General features: G+C 48.9%; 1 protein-coding gene across 9 annotated transcripts in view; it reads left to right on the top strand.

Annotated features, from left to right (window-relative positions):
• Amph (amphiphysin) overlaps nt 1-20,882 on the top strand; it is a 160,084-nt gene that overhangs the window by 117,010 nt on the left and 22,192 nt on the right. The gene's annotated exons all lie outside the window — the stretch shown is intronic.

Genomic DNA, 20,882 nt, shown 5'->3' with positions numbered 1-20,882 from the left:
AGCAGAGCAGCTTTGCACTGCTCACAACTGCTTATCTCTTTGATAATGCCTTTCTCAAGGAATCCGGCAATATGAAAGGGTGTGCTACATTCTGTAGATGTCAGCTCTTCAATGAAGAGTATCTCGAAGTCATCAATTTTAGATGAGTCTGGCTCATCTAGCTTACGCTTGCCATGTGTCAGTAGATCGACCAGATACTCCGAATCATAGGCAGCATAGCTGGTTGTCTTTGGTGTGCGAAAATTGGCTAATGCACACAAGTTTGAGAGCATATTTCGTGTGCAAAGCGTCTGGAACCGGCTTCTTCAGGCGAACAAGAGAGAAGAGGTTCTCGAGGCAATCTTGTAGTATTCTGCCAGTGAGAAAGAAAGCGTAACCTTCAGAGCTCCAAAGAATGTCCTGGAGTTGAAGTACAGCAGTAGTGGTGATTAGAAGGCCTGCCTGTGATGGCTTCCACTGCGAGGTGCTGGCCATGTTCATGCCTTGAAAAGTATTGATGGCCAGCTTGAGAGTACAGACGGCGTCATAATGCTTCTCCATGTCTTGAAGACTAAGAGAAACAGCGGGGTGACGCAATGACGTCAGAGTATACAACCTCGATACAAGTTCTAAAAACCATGCTGCCATTTCGGCTTCTTGCTCCGGTATTTTTTCTTTCATCAAATACCGGATTGCAGCAGAGGTCTCTCTGAAAAATTGAGCTGCGAGTCCCACCTTCATCTTTGTGAAATGTCCGGAGGAAACGTGCTTCAGAAAGCTTCGGCACGAGCTTCAGCTCCCTTTGTTGAACTCTGGAACAGCACATACGTGGTGTAGTTTCACATCCTGTGAAGGCAGGTTGTGCTCGCTGACGGTTGCATCGCTTAAAGGGACACTGAGGAGAGCTCTATTATTATTTTTTTATAGCAAAATCCGATAGTTCGGCATTTCATGGCTTTGTTGCCACTTGGCCGGCAGCGAAAGATGCATTTATTTCTAAGAAATTTGGATTAGAAGTTGAAATAGTTTTTCCCGCCGCTCTGATTCAAACTTGGGATTCTGCTATGACGACACAGAACTAAGTGACGTGAAACATGACATTCACATGACGTAACGCAGACTCCCGTGATTTCCGGCGGCCAGCAGTGCGGCCCAGCAGCAGCCGAAAAGAAAGCTACCGCCGGCCGCACGTTGAAGGCATCTATCGGCTATTGCGGCCGTCGCTTCGTTTACATTTGCACCGGCGTTTTGCCAGCGTTACAGTGGATCCCGTTCTCGAAGTCGTCAATGAAGTTCTCGCAAATAGACGCCTTTAGCATACCGTGTACCTTGTTACCGTTAGCAGAATACCGGGAGCCCCCATACCGCTGAGAGCAAGCGCTGATTGGTCCCGGCACTGCAGGAGCGCGCGTAGCTATCGGGTACGTGTTGCCATCTGGCGACGTCAAGGAGATTTGCGCATGCATTTGCTGCACCTCAGTGATTCGTAGCTTCTCGTGTCCTAGTGTTGCTAGAACTATTGGTTCTAGCAACACTGTTTTGTCCTATGACGCCATGAAGCTTGTACTTGCGAGTTTGGCCTGTGGCGGCGATACCTGTATTTTGGTTCTTGCTCTTTTCTATGTTACAGGAGCTTTGTTGTCAGTATGAATGGTGTTTTTGTAATCAGGAGCTGGTATTCTGTCGATGCAAGCCAACTTCAATTTCTCCTCAGTGTCCCTTTAATGTGAACACGATAGAGTTTAGAAGCTGACCCTTGATATTCTTGAGTGCATGGGCAGTGTCTGCATTGAAAACTAACTCCATTTCACTGAATGACGGATGTGTTGCAGAGCACTTAGTCTTGGAGTTCCGACGGCTGGAAAACTCGAGATTGCGCCACATCGCTCGGTTTGATGCGCCCATATCCGACGTTACTACTCGGACTCTGAGCGAAATATCTGCACAGAGGCGGACAATTTCGAGAACGCAGTCCTTGAGAGTACTGCCGTCATCGTGGCTCCCAGTAAAATGGTATGCGATCACCTGTTTCCATCGGCTGTTGAGGCTTCCTACCATGGACACCAGTGCATGACTAGCGGGATTACCTGGCTTAGGTGGAAGCGTCACACCTCCGATCACAGTGTCTTCAGCACAGTCAAACTGAAACACTTGCGCTATCTCCATTTCGTCAAGGAACAAAACACAGTCTCTTTGAATGTCTTCCGTGCCTTGCGTTTTGATCCTGATGAGTTCGTCAACATCGTTCAAAACTCCCAGCAAGAATTTCAACCCCTGGAGGCGACGATTCAATGTTCTATCTCTCGGCAGTGGATACCCAGGCTGTATTGGAGCTCTGTAGCCCGACTTTCTCCAAGCAAACCAGTTGCAGCCTCTGTTTAATTGTCTGCAGCGACCACGTAAAACCTTGATTGCTGCTTCTCGAAAGCGCCTGCACTTGGTGTTCATTAAGAAATTTTATTCGCTTTTCAAAGGTTTCTATTTTACTTTCTAGTTCTCGCACCTTCTTTTGTAGAGACTGAATTGTCACGCTAGCCTTCTTGTGAACATCTTGATGCTCCATGTAGCTTTGTCTTGCATCGTCTAGTTGCTTTCTTAGCCCAGCACAAGAGCTGGAGGAACAATGTGGATTGCATACTTGTCCTTGTTGTGTTTGCGACTCATTGCGGACTGCCTCCGGATTGGAGTTCCTGCTGTCTTGTGCACTGCCAGAGTGGACTGGCAAAAAACCTTATCTACGAAGTATCTACGAACTACGAACTTATCTACTTATCTACGAACTACGAAGTTTCTGTGAAAGCTGTATAGCTTTCCTTTGTAGCCGTATGGCTGCGCTCGGGTGGACGTCAATGAGTAATTACTCCCTTATTACAAATCTACTCCACCTTGGGGGATTCCCCTAAACATTTGGTCAACACTGTTCCCACTTCGTGTTAGTGATCAATTCGCTCTCGCCCTACCATAAGCTTGCCGTCCCGGTTAGCTCAATTGGTAGAGTGACTGCTCCGGTGTAGCGGTGGTCCTGGGTTCGAACCCCGGACCAGGACGAATTTTTCTTTAACTACGAAGTTTCTCAGAAAGCTGTATAGCTTTCCTTTGTAGCCGTATGGCTGCGCTCGGGTGGACGTCAATGAGTAATTACTCCCTTATTACAAATCTACTCCACCTTGGGGGATTCCCCTAAACATTTGGTCAACACTGTTCCCACTTCGTGTTAGTGATCAATTCGCTCTCGCCCTACCATAAGCTTGCCGTCCCGGTTAGCTCAATTGGTAGAGTGACTGCTCCGGTGTAGCAGTGGTCCTGGGTTCGAACCCCGGACCAGGACGAATTTTTCTTTAACTATGAAGTTTCTGTGAAAGCTGTATAGCTTTCCTTTGTAGCCGTATGGCTGCGCTCGGGTGGACGTCAATGAGTAATTACTCCCTTATTACAAATCTACTCCACCGTGGGGGATTCCCCTAAACATTTGGTCAACACTGTTCCCACTTCGTGTTAGTGATCAATTCGCTCTCGCCCTACCATAAGCTTGCCGTCCCGGTTAGCTCAATTGGTAGAGTGACTGCTCCGGTGTAGCGGTGGTCCTGGGTTCGAACCCCGGACCAGGACGAATTTTTCTTTAACTACGAAGTTTCTGAGAAAGCTGTATAGCTTTCCTTTGTAGCCGTATGGCTGCGCTCGGGTGGAAGTCAATGAGTAATTACTCCCTTATTACAAATCTACTTCACCGTGGGGGATTCCCCTAAATATTTGGTCAACACTGTTCCCACTTCGAGTTATTGATCAATTCGCTCTTGCCCTACCATAAGCTTGCCGTCCCGGTTAGCTCAATTGGTAGAGCGACTGCTCCGGTGAAGCGGTGGTCCTGGGTTCGAACCCCGGACCAGGACGAATTTTTCTTTAACTGCGAAGTTTCTGAGAAAGCTGTATAGCTTTCCTTTGTAGCCGTATGGCTGCGCTCGGGTGGACGTCAATGAGTAATTACTCCCTTATTACAAATCTACTCCACCTTGGGGGATTCCCCTAAATATTTGGTCAACACTGTTCCCACTTCGAGTTATTGATCAATTCGCTCTTGCCCTACCATAAGCTTGCCGTCCCGGTTAGCTCAATTGGTAGAGCGACTGCTCCGGTGAAGCGGTGGTCCTGGGTTCGAACCCCGGACCAGGACGAATTTTTCTTTAACTGCGAAGTTTCTGAGAAAGCTGTATAGCTTTCCTTTGTAGCCGTATGGCTGCGCTCGGGTGGACGTCAATGAGTAATTACTCCCTTATTACAAATCTACTCCACCGTGGGGGATTCCCCTAAATATTTGGTCAGAACATAGATGCGATGCTGAAGACACCTCAAATGCTGCAGAAACTTCCGGTTCTCCTTGTGGCACCCCTGTGATGTGGGCAGACGGTATAACAGGTGTGCTTCTTTCCTTCGGCACCTTTTGGTGGTGAACCAAAGCTGCACAGTAAACAGGAAATGAATATTTAGAGCTTAGTGGACTCAGTCAAAAGCATCGAAAGATGACACTATAATTTCCCAGTTGCGTGAACGGCAAGGCAGTTTTAAGTAAAGAAATGTAAGGTAGAGAAGTATGTGCGCTTACAGTAAATGAAATCTTAAAATTCAATAATTTGTCGTGCAGCCTTTGTGCCTTTACTTTTCTTCAGAACCTGGGGTAAAAGCTACAGTGTAACAATCCCTGACGGGTTACCTTTCATCAGTAATCAGTAACATAGACATCTGCAGCTTTAGGCAAACAGGTTACGAGTGGCAGGGGGCTAGAGCATAAAGGTCCGGGCACCACTGCAATGCACGCATGTATTGTGTTCTGTTCAGATCAAGGTCCCTTATTCCGTGCAACTTAGTCTCTTCACACTAAACGTGCGATTCATGACCGCAACTGTGCGTCCTGAAGTGTACGTTGGCTAAGCATTTTAAACACAATGCATGATATCCCGGTATATGTTGGCATAAACATTCGCTAAATAGAAATGAATGCCTACAAAAACTCTAACGCCATTTTTAGCACGCTCGTTGGGTATTAATTTAAAGCAGTACACATAACTATGGGGCAGGGAAGCAGCAAGGAAACGAAGCAAGGAATATAGTACTTACTCTGCATAGGCGTGAAGTGTTGACCGGCTGCCACTTGTCACGTTTCACGTTTACAGTCCACAGGGGCCTTCTTTTGGGATCTCTCGGAAATGAAAACATTCTCCAGCCATTTCGGGAGTGATTTGTGCACGCAACACCCCGGCATGTCTTCCCTGTCTTGCGGCCAAGAAAAATTGCAATCGACGGGAAACAGGCCGCCGCACGTGTAACTGACGCTGGCGCGACAAGGAGTGGGCACAAATATGGCGCGCGCCCTCTCCGAGACAGCACTGACCCCTTCAAAGGATGTCCACACCCTCCACGGAGCGGCGGAGGGGGCGCGTGCATCGAGGCACCCTATACTCCATTTCATACATAGCAGTCAACGCTGCCAAAGGTACGAAAATAGTCCGCTGCAAAAAACAAGCGAAATGTATCCGTCCGCCTCGCGTTGTAGCTGAGTGGCACGAAGCGCGCACCTGTCTGTTCATTTTATAAAGGGCCGAGGTTCGACTCTAGGCGTGGCTGGTTTTTTTTTTTTTTTGTTCTTAAAAGAATTATTAGGTAGAAAGTCGAAACTGTCAAACTAATGCCTACTGTGAAAAACGCAGCACTGTTTACTTGTTTCGAAGGGAAAAGGCAGTGCAGTGTATTGGCGACGGAGTGATTGCGAAGTGCTGTTCTCGGGCATTTAGTGACTTTTTTGCATGCGGCATACAATTAATCATTAATTGTGTGGTGATAGAATTCAGTGCGGCATCGATTATTTGGAGCAGCCTTGGCTAGTGGCAACCGGGCATTGATAGGTGTATTCAGAGGCTTTAAAGTGAGCAGCGTCTGATTTGGAAGGTCGCCTCTTCGAGCTGTTGTCACAAGGCAAATTCTTCGAGGTTCTTGCATTCGTAGTAATGTTTTGTATTAGATGTCGGATTCAGAGTGTTATGGGTGTGGGCTGGGGATTGTTGAGAGCTGTACATTTGGGCCCTGAGCAGAGATTCCACTGCGCAGGCCATCGAATGCAACAACAAGGTGTCGTATATTAGCGCACTTGCCGCTGCAGTTGACATTGTTATTGTGAGAAGCTGTCGACAAGGTTCCATGGTTCATGAAGAGGCCGCACGAAGAGGTTGACGAAAGCAGACAACATGACCGGCTGGCCTAGCTACGAAAACCTGATACAGAGGGGCCGGAAAAAGAACAAAAAACTAAGGCACTCTGTTTTGAAGAACATAAAAGAAAAGGCAATATTTTTGCAAGAATAAAACACTTTTATCATTGTACTACAACATCGACCAACATTGACTTTAATTTTAAGTTGATTACTATTTTTACTTTTGACGCACTACATTACAATGCGGACGAGGAGAGTGAACAGGCGCCTCAGCCTTGGCTGCGTTGACTGCTATGTACGAAACGGAGTATAGTACTTGTCGTGGTGCTAGGCCTAAGAGCAGCGAATAATTCATCACAGTGGTTGCCAGCACTTAGGTTACGGTGGTGACTGCAAGGGCACAATTTGTAATTCATTGATTGCTTCTCCACTTCATGATGCCAAAAGTGGCTGCTACTGGTGCTACCTGACCCTGCTATCCTGCACCCTGTTTATTAGTAAATGCGGCCTGTAAATGGCTTTTAACATAGCAGTATAAGTGGACATAACTGATGTATTTCAGTTCTTTTTAGACCGCCGCAGTGGCTCAGTGGTTTTGCCACTCAGCTGCTGACTCGAAAGATGCAGGTTAGGTCCCGGCCGTGGCGGTCGAATTTCGTTGGAGGCGAAATTCTAGATGCCCATGTACTGTGCGATGTCAGAGCACGTTAAAGAACATGGAACACGAACAGGGAACGCGAACAGGGAACGCGAAAAGTGGCATCAACAAATGAAGTTTTTCTTTTGATGGCTCTCATGAAAACGAAGCGATCGGATAAGCATGGTGAACATCGAGACGAGTGTCTGCTTCATTAGGGTGGACAGCAGATCTGGTTCGTATATTCTTCAGAATACTGCAGCAGTAAAGTATCTGCTTGCAGCACAAAAAAAAAAAAATATCCTGAACTTGGGCTTCAACAGTAAAATAATTGCTTTAAGCAAGTGGCCCTGCAAAGTAACTCGTGTAGCAACAGAATATGCAGAACGAAAAGAATCAGCAGCCACAACATGTGGCACAGCTTGAGCAACCAGCCAATTTGCATGTTTATGCTAGTGATCATCACGAAAGTTGCCGAGCCAGTCGGTACATTATTTCAACGATAACAGCGCTGAAGAGAGAGACACACACACAGCGCTGATAAGTTTAGTGCACAGCAGTTAAAGGTGCATTGAAGAGGAATCTGAACTCGTATTTTTAACGCTGGAACTCGATCAACACGTTACGAGCGTTCTTGGAAACTTCGAATTATTGCCCTGTGCAGCCGATTTCCCTAATTTAAATCGGATTAACGTTGGATTCCCGCCTTTTTTTTTTAATTCCCTGCAAACAGTGAGAGGAATCGACCACCCTTTCAACCAGTCCCGTGGCAGCTTGCCGTCGTGCCATCAGCGGAGTGATACGTAGTGGTTGGCGAAAGCTAAGAGTCCACGCGTATTTTTATTTCCGTAGGCCTAATTAGCAGCTGTGTAGTCTCTGACTAGACCTATTTATTCACGGAAACCTAAAAGAAACGAAATAAAATCGAAAGCAAAGTCACCATGCGACTGCCTGAAAGGCACTCCATGCATTGTTTGACTCCTCCCACTCTATACAGGGAATTAAAAAAAAAAGACAGGAGCTGGACGTTAATCCGATTTAATTAGGGAAATCGGCCACACAGGGCAATAAATCGAAGTCTCTAAGAATGCTGGGATTGTGTAGATCGAGTTCCCGCGGCAAAAAAGACGAGTTCAGATTCCTCTTCAGTGCACCTTTAGTAAGAGCTGTTCTTTCATGGCAGGGTGTGTGTGTGTGTGCATCTGCTTCTGTGTCGCACCTCTACTCAGCGATCTGTTTGCAAGCTCCGATCATCGGCAGGAAGGTGCTTTGCACAGCACCAACGTAATAAGCACTTTTTGCTTTGTCGGCGACTTTCTTATGACCTACAAAATGTCGAACCAGGACCCAGTTTAGGATGTATGTTTAAAGGTGCACTGAAGAGGATTCTGAACATGTCTTTTTGCCGCGGGAACTCCATCGACACGTTCCTAGCATTCTTAGAAACAGTGACTTATTGCCCTGTGTGGCCGATTTTCCCAATTAAATCGAATTAACGTCCGGCTCCCACCTTTTTTTTTTTAATTCTGCCTCGTACGGTGGGCGGAGTCGACCAACGTGTGGAGCGCCTTTCACCCAGTCCCGTGGAGGCTTTGCTTTCGCTTTATTTTGTTTTTTAGGTTTCCATGAATAAATAGTTTCATTCGCAGATAATATAGCCGCAAAATAAGCCCGCAGAAATAAAAATACGCGCGGACTATTTGCTACTACGGACTAGTACGTATTACTCCGCCGATGGCAGAGCGGCAAGCCGCCACGGGACTGGGTGAAAGGCGCTCCACGCGTTGGTCGACTCCGCCCACCGTACGAGGCAGAATTAAAAAAAAAAAAGGCGGGAGCCGGACGTTAATTCATTTAATTGGGGAAATCGGCCACAGAGGGCAGTAAATCGCAGTTTCTAAGGATGCTCGGAGCGTGTAGATGGAGTTCCCGCGGCAAAAAGACAAGTTCAGATTCCTCTTCAGTGCACCTTTAAGATCTCCAAAAATCTGGGAGGCTTTAGACTGACAAAAGAATTGTCTGGCGTCCTTGGACGGTGCCACATTCTGACGCGATATAATCATTAACACAGGCGGGAGTTTTATGAAGTCTAAAAGTGAAAGGCACGACATGCGTAAGCACCCTATCGACACTGACAAGAAAAGAAATCGGATATCTTTGAACCCATGACGACAAAAAGTGACAAACAAACTCGTCATCGCCTTGACATTGTTTATATTTTTATTTTATTTATTTCTGTTTCATTCTTCTGGTATTTATAGTGAGCTGTGCAATTAACCATCAGTTGATAGTCAGCGCTGTGTGTGTGCGTATCTCCTATTCTCGGTCCAGTCCTTCGCGCGCTGTTTTCGTTGAAATTATTTTAGTGAGTTTAACTGCCCGGGAAACCCTCAGTTTTCTCATTCTCGCAGCAGTTTTTTTCCAGAGGTAGGAGGGCATGCGCGGCAGTACAGAGCGAGCAGGGTCCGTTCTGCTCCGGATTCTTAACCACCTTGCCGTTCATTGCATGCGTGACATTCGGTGAAACGCTCTCGAAGTGCCGCTCGCACATCACTCAGTGCGGCTGTAAAATATCAGCACAGTGAAATGCAGTATTCCGGGAATAAAACAGTTCTGTGTCCCGTGGCGCTGAAAACAGTGAAGTTCTGGATCTTCGCGGCTAGCATGTTATACCTGACTTAAAGGGACAGTGAGGAGAGCTCTATCCATATTTTTTTTTTACAGCAGAATCCGACAGTTCGGCATTTCATGGCTTTGTTGCCACTCGGCCGGCAGCGAAAGATGCATTTATTTCTAAGAAATTTGGATTCGAAGTTGAAAAAGTTTTTCCCGCCGCTCTGATTCAGACTTCGGATTCTCCTATGACGACACAGGACTAAGTGACGTGACACATGACGTGCACATGACGTAACGCAGACTCCGTGATTTCTGACGGCCAGCAGTGCGGCCTGGCAGCAGCCGAAAACAAAGCTACCGCCGGCCGCACGTTGAAGGCATATCTATCGGTTATTGCGGCCGTCGCTACCGTCGCTTCGTTTATGTTTGCACCGGCGTTTTGCCAGCGTTACGATGGATCCCGTTCTTGAAGTCGTCAACGAAGTTCTAGCAAATAGACACCTTTAGCATACCATGTACCTTGTTACCGCTAGCGGAATACCGGGAGCCTGCCTACTGCCGGTGAGCAGGCGTGATTGGTCCCGATGCCGGATACATGGCGCCATCTGGCGACGTCAAGGAGATTTGCGCATGCATTGGCTGCGCCTCAGTGATTCGTGGCTTCTCGTGTTCTAGTGTTTCTAGAACCATTGGTTCTAGCAACACTGTTTTGTCCTATGACGTCACCACGCTTGTACTTGCGAGTTTGGCCTGTGGCGGCGATACCTGTATTTTTGGTTCTTGCTCTTTTCTACGTTACAAGAGCTTTGTTGTCAGTATGAGTGGCGTTTTTGTAATCAGGAGCTGGTATTCTGTCGATGCAAGCCTGCTTCAATTTCTCCTCAGTGTCCCTTTAACAGTTCGTTGCGAAGCAAGTGGTAATTCTCTGCCGGTTTTCATTTGTTTAGAAGCCGTGATTCTTGGTCAGGGATCTGCAGAGCAGTTGTGCTTGCACAGGGCTATCCGCAGTCTTTGTTTCACTCCTCTGACTTTGAGATTAAAAAAAAAAAAAAGGCGCCAGGTGTCGCTGCTGTGAGTGCACCTGGGTGTATCGTCTGCTCGTAGCGGACGACAAGCGCCACAGCAGACAGGCTCTGACCACAGTGGCATTTTTGGCAGTGTGCAGCGGGGAAGCAGTGACCTGCTCGGGTCGGTGAACCTACCCATCTGGCCACCTTACTGAAGTCAGTCATTTCGGTTTCCACGCTGCAATTTCAGTAGGCGCACTTGCCTTCGCCGAATCGCCGTTTCTACATCGCAGCTCAATTGGAGGACAGCCGATTCTTCACGGTCATCTTCGCCGTCCAAGAACAGGCGCCCAGCTTAAGCAGTCACAGCTGCGACTTTTTTAAGGCTTCATGCTAAAGATGCACTAAACAGAAACGCAGAGTCAAGCTAAGTTGAATGACCTTACATTTTACTTGCTTTGGTTACATGGTGTATTACTCAGAGCTTTTGTTGCACAGAGTATTTCTAGAAGAAAAATGCAGTGACACCCCAAGTGAGTTCTTCAAACTGCACCTACTCACATGGTCGTTCGCTGCTGCAATCGGCTCTTTGCTTTCTTCTAAGTGTACCCTCAGGATTAAGTCCTGCCCTGTTCAACTTATGAGTCGTAGGTTTTTCGAGGTGAATTCACGCCATCGAGGGCTTGTCTGGTAGACGGCTCAAGTAGTGTTGTTTCTGCTTGCACAGGTGGATTTGAATAGTCCGTGCATCCTTTCAAATTGGGAAATGTGCTGCGTTTATTTCAACCTCCAAAAGTCTAACCTAGAAAGGTTTCGCTGGTGAATTGTAGCGATTGTCTAAGCCAGTTGAAACCAAATCAGTGGAGCTTTGGGTGAACCCGCGTCAGATCTTGCTCCACAGTCTTCCTTGGTGAATGGATAGGTGGAAAGGGGGAGGGATGCCACCGGGGTCGTTTCTGTATTCATTTATATTATTTAATCTAGCTTTCAAAAGTTAAGGTACCAAAAAGTCACCCTTCTTAAGTAGCACAATTGCCCTGACTTTTACCTGTAGCAAGTTTGAATCCTGAACTTGCTTCCTTAGCCATCTTCTGCATCTTTTACAAGGTGTGGTGCCTTCTAACAAGAGCACAAAACTCGTCTGATCTGCGGAATGCTCCTTGAAAGTGCATACGTGTGTGCTGGTCATCCCCACGCCACGGGTGCCACTGAATTTTGCTTTGGCGACCATTTGATATTGGCTATCTTCTAGTGATACATTCTGATGCCGCCAATGGCCTTTCTGAAAGCGAAAAGCTGTTATAAGAAGCTCACTTTCTGCGCGCTGCAGTCCACCGTAACATCCGTAGCCACCTCTGTGCTGCTCAAAGCCGAGGTCAGGCAGAGATGTAGAAACATGGACGCCAGGACAAGTGGTTGGTTCAGCATCAATGCTGGCTGCAGTGTGGGCTTAGTATCACCTGACTATGCTGTAGGCACCTCACTCGTCCGTGGCCACTTTGTCTTTGCGGCTGATAGCATAGATCACACGGGGCTCGGCTGGTGTGGCGTCATTGTTGCCGGGGGTACGGCATTAATATCAGGTGACTAAGGCACATGCACCGCACTCGTCCATGGCTTCTTTGTCTCTGCGTCTGATGGTGGAGATCGCATATTGGGGCCCGGCTGGTTGGAGCTCAGTGCTGCCGGGGATCTGGCAGCGAAATCACCTGACTAGGTCGCATCACTCGTCCGTGGCTGCTTCATCTTTGCGGCTGATAGCGGAGATTGGCTGGTCGGGCGTCGTTGTTGCCGCAGGTACGGCATTAATATCACGTGACTAGGCCTTATGCATGGCACTCGTCCGTGGCCACTTCGTCTCTGTGGCTGATAGTGGAGATCGCATACTAGGGCTCGGCTGGCTGAGGGTCAGTGCTGCCGGGGATGTGGCAGAAAAGTCTCCTGACTAGGCCGCATGCACATCACTCGTCAGTGGCCACTTTGTCTCTGCAGCTGATAGCAGAGGTCGCGCATTGGGCCTCGGCTGGTTGAGGCTCAGTGCTGCAAAATCACCTGAATCACCCAAAGCCGTCCCTCGATCATCATCTTCAGGCAACTACTGCAGACATCCGTGATGCTTCTGACCTGTGAAGGCCCGACCACACCGAAGTTTGTCTACTACGACGGCTCGGTGATCCGATGCTTCCCCTAATGACCGCCCTGTCAGTTTTGTTTGCCTGCATGCAACAAGGCCACCACTCTGACGTCCGCCCTCACCCTGACATGGTGGGTGGCCTGAAAACAGTACGGCGCGTCAAACAGCTGCTTGAAGACCAGCAGTGTCAGCCTATATGTGCCCTGTGCTTGGGGCACACACCACGGGCGCCAAAGATTGCCTCGAGGCAACTCAAGCCGACCAAGTGCCCTCCTCCCGAGCTCCCCAATGACCAGCAGCACCATTCACAGAAAGGCAGCCTGCCCCCCTTGCCCCCCACTAATCCAAGCAGTATGGTTCAGCTCGGAAGGCAAACCCTCCAGCCATAGCTGCGGCAGCCACCTCAGGTCAGTGTCTGCTGCCAGGTCTCCATGCCAGGACACCCTGCTGCTCCTGACAGCTGCAGTCTTGAGATGAATTCTGCGGATTTCTTTTTTCCATGAATGACGCCACAGTTAGGACGTACAAGACAAAAAAGGAAGTTGAAGTTGGTGTGCGCCTGTGAGAACACTAGCCATCCCAAAGAAGCCGAACCCATCTGACAAACAGGTGAGAGCTAGTAAAGGGCTCCCCCATTCCTCGGAATGCACACCCCCAAAATGCACCGGCTGTGAAGGACTAGCACACTTGGTAACACAACCACAAGCCCAAATCACAGAATTCAGCCGCAGAGTTGCGCCATCCAAGCTTCACCTCAGCCTGCATCGGTTATGGCTCCCCCCCACCCACAGTCCCCTCCCAAACACCCCCAGCCCCATCCTGCCGGGACCACACCCATGCAAGTCATCCCATACAAGCGTGGAAGGAAGAGCACCTTCATCTTGAGTGCCTACCACCCCACCCCCCTCCTCCCCTGCCCGGCCACAGCTGACTTCACAACCATCATAAATAAAGCCGACAAGCTAGCTATCACCAACCAGGTAGTCATAGTAGGCAATTTCAACACAGCCCACTGCAAGTGTGGCTACAGATCTAATTCACAACGCGCCATCATCACAACCTTCAAAACCCCTAATCGAAAGCGCCATACAGGCCCGGAGAACCCTCGAGCTAAGGCCCATCGCAGAACAGACATCGTGGGCATGGGCCTGCACTATGCAGCGCAGGAGGGCAACAGCATTACTAAAGACTCCTGCCACCACTGCGTTGGCTCAGCGGTTATGGCGCTCAGCTGCTGATCCGAAAGGCGCGGGTTCGATCCCGGCCGTGGGGGTCTAATTTCGATGGAGGTGAAATCCTAGAGGCCCGTGTACTGCGCAATGTCAGTGCACGTTAAACAACCCCAGTGGCCAAATTTCAGGAGCCTTCCACTGCAGCGTCCCTCATAGCCTGAGTTGCTTTGGGGCATTAAACCCCCACAAATCAAACCAGACTCCTGCCCATACCTTACCATAATGAACATTGCTTAAGCAACATGTACCAACTTAGGGGGAACCCTCAGCAAGCGACCATTACATCCTAAGTATATCCATCACATCCACAAGTCGCTTATGCGCCATTAAACCCAACACAACACAACCATCACATCCACAAGCGTTCACCGCACCGTTAGTGCAGCCAGAGTAATGGACTGGACCAAGTACCAACAACAGCCCCTATCTGATCGTCCCATTCGGTCCATCAGGAAAAGGAGCGAACATATTTGGTTGGCCTGCAGGATGGCCACAACAGAAGTCCAATGCCTGGCAGACCTGGCACGACCTTGTCCAAAGGTGAAAGCGCCAGCACTTCAACCGCCCTCTTAAGATCCTCATAACACAGCTCACGGAGAAAGCCCAAGATTACGCCAACCAGCTTTCTCATCAGATTGGCAGGAGTTCTGCGAGTCCCTGCGTGGCACACTAAGGAACATCCCGCAGAGAGGCCATCCTCCGCAGCTCCGCTCGGAAATGCACAACATGGCAGCAGTGGCTGACAAGATAAACAACGCCATGGTCTGCTACCTGAGCAAATCGCAGATCAGGACCCTTACCACATACGTCAGTGATGCCTTGTAAGAGAATGCAAACGTTCAGACATGGTGGAAGTCATGACTATTCCAAAGCCTGATAAGAAATGTAAGCCTGGAAGCTCTGCGTCCCATTTCTCTCACGTCGTGCCTAGGCAAACCGAACGAGCGAGTAATCCAGACCCGGTTCCAGAATCGCGTTGGGGACAACCACCATGCTTGGTTTCCGGAAGGGCCTCATAGCTCAAGACGCTTTCCTGCTTTTCAAACAAGTCCGCACCAACATTCAGAGCAGCAGTGAGCATATCATCATGGCGGTCAACCTGAAGGGAGCATCTGATAATGCCTCTCACGATGCCGTCTGACATGAACTCAGTGGCCTTGGTTGCGGTGCCAAAAATTTGATGTCAAGTGTTTTCTGAGTACGGCTACAATAGGCATGGGTGACACACGATCCGGCATACAGAATATGCCCAGCAAGGGCACCCCGCAGGGTTCCATTATTTCGCCATTGCCCATCAACATACCGATGATCGGTATGACGAGAGCAGTGTAACATGTTCCCAACATCGTCACTGTGCCGACGACATCGCGATGGACTACGCATGGCTCCCTATCCCAGAAAGAAGCAACCTTCCAAACAGTAGCCAACTGTGTTGAAGACCAAGTGACCTGCTGAGGGCTTCGTTGCACACCCGACAAATCAGAAGTCATCCGCATTCAAGGATACGGGTACAAGTCTCCCGGAGACCTCAGTATCCTCCTCGGAGGGGCTCCGATCAACAAGGTGCCCCTCATTCGGATCCTGGGCCTCCGGCTGCAATTCGGCAGAAAGGCAACACATACACTGCAACTCTTCGAGACCATGACACAGCAGATCTCCCGCATGATCCACCGCATGCAATAAAAAGGGTATGCGGGAAGAAGACACCATGAGACTGATACAGGCGCTTGTCCTCAGCCATCTTTCTTACTGGCTCCCTTACCTGACCCTCCTAGAGGCAGACATCGGCTGAGATTACCCTCAGACTACCTGCATACGCAGCCAACAACTGCCTGGACAGCCTTGGACTATTAACACCTTGGAAGACATCTGAGAAGTGGTCCTCCTCTGCCAGATGGAACACCTCCTGACCACCAAAGCCGGAGATTAGGCACCCGAGCTGACCTTCAAATCCATGCATACCGACAAGGTCATGGGCCCTACCCTCAGAGCTCACGTGCACAACTCCCCAAGAACATGCAGAAACGATGGCCGCAGAACAGCCAGAGTGGACCACCGCTGCCGGACCACCAGACACACTTCGAACACCATCTACGTAGATGTTGCGCTCTATCCAACTGCAGTGATGCTGGACAACTTGAATGAATGAATGTTTTTTATTCAGGCTGTCATATACAGAAGAATATGTACACAGGCAGGGGACTCTTGGGAAAAAGCTGATCTAGACAACTTGTCTGGCCCTGTCCCCTACGGTGACAAAAGAACAGAGCAGGTAGTGCAGCAGTACATACATGATATCTGACCCAGAAAAATTAACAGTCAGTGCTATAGCAGTAGTAAAGAGCATTCATGGTGGGCCCAGAGACATTCAGTAAAACGGAGAGTTGAGCTAGTTGGTGCATACTGCTGGGGAAAAAACAGCGCTGAGACGAGGGACAAAGAAAGAAGAAGACAACAGGACCGGCGCTGACTATCAACTGAAAGTTTGTTAGAAACAACATGCAATGTATGTACTCCATCGACAACCAAGAGCGCATGGCAACACTAAAAGCCATAGTGATATATCAATCACCTGAACCATGATACTTTAGTTCACAGTCATGAACTGTTACAGAGGGGGTGCTCACGCACGAGTCGCTGTTTTTGTGGATGTGAAATGCTTCACTGATTCACTGCACAAACATAAAGATAAACTAACAAGGGAAATCAGTGAAGCATTTCACATCCACAAAAACACTGACTCGTGCGTGAGCACCCCCTCTGTAACAGTTCATGACTGTGAACTAAAGTATCATGGCTCAGGTGATTGATGTATCACTATGGCTTTTGGTGTTGCCATCTCAGCGCTGTTTTTTTCCCGGCAGACATTCAGTAAAAATTTGGAGTGCAAGGGTATTACGAAGTATAACAGTACAAGACAAGCTGTTAGCTTTAAGTTCTACTGATTGTAAGCGATTGATTGACATATATATATGTAGGAGTGCACAAAGCATCAGTGTTTGAAATTAGTAATTTGTTTAGCTACATTGCGAGGGATCTCCCACACTGCTCACCCACCATGGTGGAAACAGCAGCCATCGCCCTTGGCATCCACTACACAGATGCCACCGGAAGAGAACTCAAAATTGTCACAGATTCTTAGTCGGCTCTTCCTGTATGGCAGTGCTTCCAAAGCCTGTAGCACCAGTTATGGCTAGGGACCACACCCACCTGTAAACATCAAATTGGACTCCCAAACATGAGGAGCTCGAGGCAAACGAGTCCGCGGACAGTTTCGCTCGACTACTAACCTCCCCAACTTCACTCGCCTCCTCTCAAACTATGAGAAACGCCTCCAATTTCTCTGAACACAAAGGCAAGCCTACCTCCTCCACACCGCAAGCTAAATGCGAAAGTCCGGGGACTGGTGACAGTTGCAAACACATACCCAAACCTTCACAAATGCCGCATAATTTTCCCATAAAGATATAGAGACGTATGCCCATGGTGCAACGACACCTCGACACACTACCATGTAACATGTGGCTGTGACGGGCTACAGCCCCTAGGCATACAAACACATCACTCCGTGGAGCAGTGGTAGGCCTCCCTGTCCATCTCTGGCGACCCAGCACAGACTGGTATCCCTGGCAAGAGCAGGAGGCGAAGCCACTGGTACGCTGAAATAAAGACTCCACCCATATTGTATATTTCCTTGTTACTTATTCCTTTACGCAATGAATGTTTTCAACACCCCCATATGTCGCCAGGGTGTCTCCTCTTCATATCTGAGGCCATTGTAGCGAACCGTGACGGGCGCACTTGATTGTCCGGGAAGAAGAGCAGTGAGGCACCGCCATTGTTGGCGTTGCTTTGTGTTCCCCTTGTGTGTGGACATGGACAGTGGGAAATCTGTCAGTGGCTCAGCTGGAAGGTTTTTGTTTGTCTGCCCATCTTTCTTTCACTCCTATGCACTGAAATGTCTTTCCGAGTTTGATGCCGCTGCGTGATACACCGACGGTCTATCCAGGGATGTTTTTATTGTGCCCCTTATTTCAACATTCTGGTTTCCTGTGTATCCTTCTGATTTAAAGGTGAAGAGTTGAAGCCGAAATGCATATTTTCTTTCTTCAGCACCTTATCTCTCTGACAGTGGCTTCAGGTTGCTGGTTTGCCATCGCCAGACTCATTTCAGGCTTCATCCCTTCTGTACGAACATTTCTTTCTTGTCCCTGCCGCGGTGGTGCAGTATTTATGGTGCTCGGTTGCTGATCCGAAAGACGCGGGTTCTATCCTGGTGGCGGCAGTTGAATTTCTTTGGAGGAGAAATTCTAGAGGCCCGTGTACTGTGCGATGTCAGTGCACGTTAAAGAACCCCAGAAAGTTGAAATTTCCGGAGCCCTTCACTACGGCGTCTCATAGCCTGAGTCACTTTGGGACGTTAGACCCCCATAAACCAAACCAACCATTTCTCTCTTGTCTGTGACAGCTTCTTTCCATGGCTTTGCTGAAAGCTCTGCATTGTCCTCCCCTAACTCCGGGAAGAGCTTTGCGATCTCTTTTGGCATTTTGGCGAATATGTAGCTTCCTTATGTACAATCAGTAGCGCTCGCGAGACAAAACAGAAGTGTAAATGGCAGGAGCAGCTGTAGAGGTGCGTTATTATGTATGACAAGTTGAAAAGTGAATGCGAGAAGGCAGCTGCTGTGAAATTCCACATCCAGGGACTCCATGTGGCAGTCACGTGTTGTGTCCCTTAGTTGGTCATTGTCATGGCTTGATGACAATGCTTGAGCCTACGTCGTCGCCCAGCGGTAGTTGCACAGTGCAAGACGGATCCAAGGGGGGCGACAGCATTCAGTTTTTGCAGCGGCCATGCGCAGCGTCATCACTGCGAGGGTAAGCAGCTGTAATTTTATTTCGCTGGTGAACTGTGGTCCAGAGCAGCTTTCGCAGATGCCGTCGGACGGCAGGTGAGCTGCAGTCGAAGCCTGGCCAACGCAGGTATGTACGTGCGTTGCGGTGGCTTCCCCTCCATCTAAGACTGACACGGTTTCTCCTGGCATGTGCTGCATGCGTGTGTGGCGCTTCGGTCGCCGCACCCACATTGCAGGTCTAGAGTGTCGCGCTGACGGGTTTGACGACGTGTGGAACCGGGAGTCGAGCAGCAGCGTTCGTTCGAGCAGACACAACTGCAGATCTGCGGCACGCACTGCTTAGTGTCCCTAAGCACTGTTGCTTTGCCGAATCTGGGTGGGGGGACTCACAAATAGACGCTGATGGTGTAAATGCCTTCAAAGTCCTGTTGGCACGTGCGTCGTCAGAATGCCACGGCTCTGGAGCGATGTGGAGGAAATCGCCATAGTACACGCGATGCCATGCTATGTGCTGCAGCCGTTAATCCGAGGAATCTTGGCCGTGATTTGAAAACCTTCCAAGGCCCGCTCGGCGTGCTGGTTCCTTTCGTGTGTGGATATCAATTGGATGGTGTTTCGGATTTGGCGCTACTTCTGAATGTTGTTTGCCTGAATCTGCCATGAAAGCATTGCCGTCTTGCGTAAGCAGCGCGCCTGTGATATGTGCCCTTCTCCCCGAAGGGCCCCCGTGCACGCTGAGGGGCATGTTGCTTTCCCACCTTCCTTTCGCTCACCCTCTGTTCAACCATGAGGGTGCCCTGCACTTAAAGCGACACTGAGGAAAACAGCATGCTACTTTTTTTTTTTTTTTTTTGGTAAAAGTCGACTCTATGGCTCTTTCTGGATGTGTTGTGTTTTCCCGGGTGCAAAACACCCATTCATAACTGAGAATATGCCAATAAAAATTTCCCGATACTCAACTGATACTTGTGATGTCTGCATAGAAAAGGACTCCATGATCAGTGTTTGAAACTGAATGGCGATGTAGCCGAAATCGGCCATTGGTTGGGACATCTGTATTTCATTTTTTTCACTCAGTTTTCAGTGAAAGCAGTGCTGTTATTAACCTGTCGGGGATACAGTGGCCGCAACTGGCAAAGGACAGGGTTAACGGGAGAGAGACATGGGAGGGGCCTTTGCCCTGCAGTGGGCGTAGTCAGGCTGATGATGATGATGACATGCCCACTTGAATTAGTCCCTTTAACCATTCGGCATCATCTGCCGCGCACTACTTGTCAGGAAAGTGCGCGTAGTAACGCTCAGTTTTCGCTCTCTAGAGTGCACGTAGTCCAAAGGGCTTCTCTGTGTGAGTCATATCTGCCGTGACGGTGCGGCTGCGCATGAGATTAGTTTTCCTCAATGAGGACATAAGTGCGCTTGGTTAGTCGTGCTTCAGTGCCTCTTCCGACAACTGCCCCTTCTCACGCTCGTGGCAAGATGCGCACTCATGTGAGGCGAACTTGAATATTATTGCTTCGCAAGGGGGCGATGGTTTCTCTCGCCCATTCAACGTGCTAGAAATTGATCGTATCGTTACGGATTCTGCTTGTTTTTTGAGAAGACAGGCGGTTGTTCTCGCGTGATATTGAAATAAGCGTGAACACATCCGACTTTTCATCGCTGTTCAAAGAATAGAGAAAGAAAGGGGTCAGTTCCAGCGGTGATGTCGTGCCTCATTTTGGTTCCTGATGCACAGTCATTGGTCGAGCTCGAGCAATATGGTCGCTAACTGGATCCCCGCATTTTTCTGCTCCATCATTGCAATGTTCGCCTGGGGCAATGTTATGTCACAGCTTGAACATGGGGTCGCCAAGGCCAGTCAGGTGGCCGCGAGCGAATTTTCCCTAGATCCCACTTAAGGTGCGTGCATGTATGCTACGTGAAAATGAAGGCAATTGAAATTATTCCTGAAGACCACATTTCAGGCTGCCTAACACACAGACTCACTAACACAGCTGGTGAGCATACAAGTCCTATTCCAGTTAGACATTTGCTGGCTTCACATTGGTCAGAAGCAAAATGACGTCTCCAAGCCGCTTGTCACCTCCCTGAACGAATGCGCTGGCACATAGACACATGAAGGCACCCGATACGTGGGATCCCCTTGGGGGCGTCATTGTTCAGCTTCAACATTTAGTGTCTACAGCCAAGAGAAAAATTACATGGTTTTGGTTTGCAGG

The sequence above is a fragment of the Amblyomma mixtum genome, chromosome 6 (assembly GCF_055824585.1).
Source record: "Amblyomma mixtum isolate Tamu chromosome 6, ASM5582458v1, whole genome shotgun sequence".
NCBI classification, from domain to species: Eukaryota; Metazoa; Arthropoda; class Arachnida; order Ixodida; family Ixodidae; genus Amblyomma; species Amblyomma mixtum.
The sequence above is the reverse complement of the archived record's forward strand: the minus strand, read 5'-3'. Positions and strand labels throughout refer to the sequence as shown.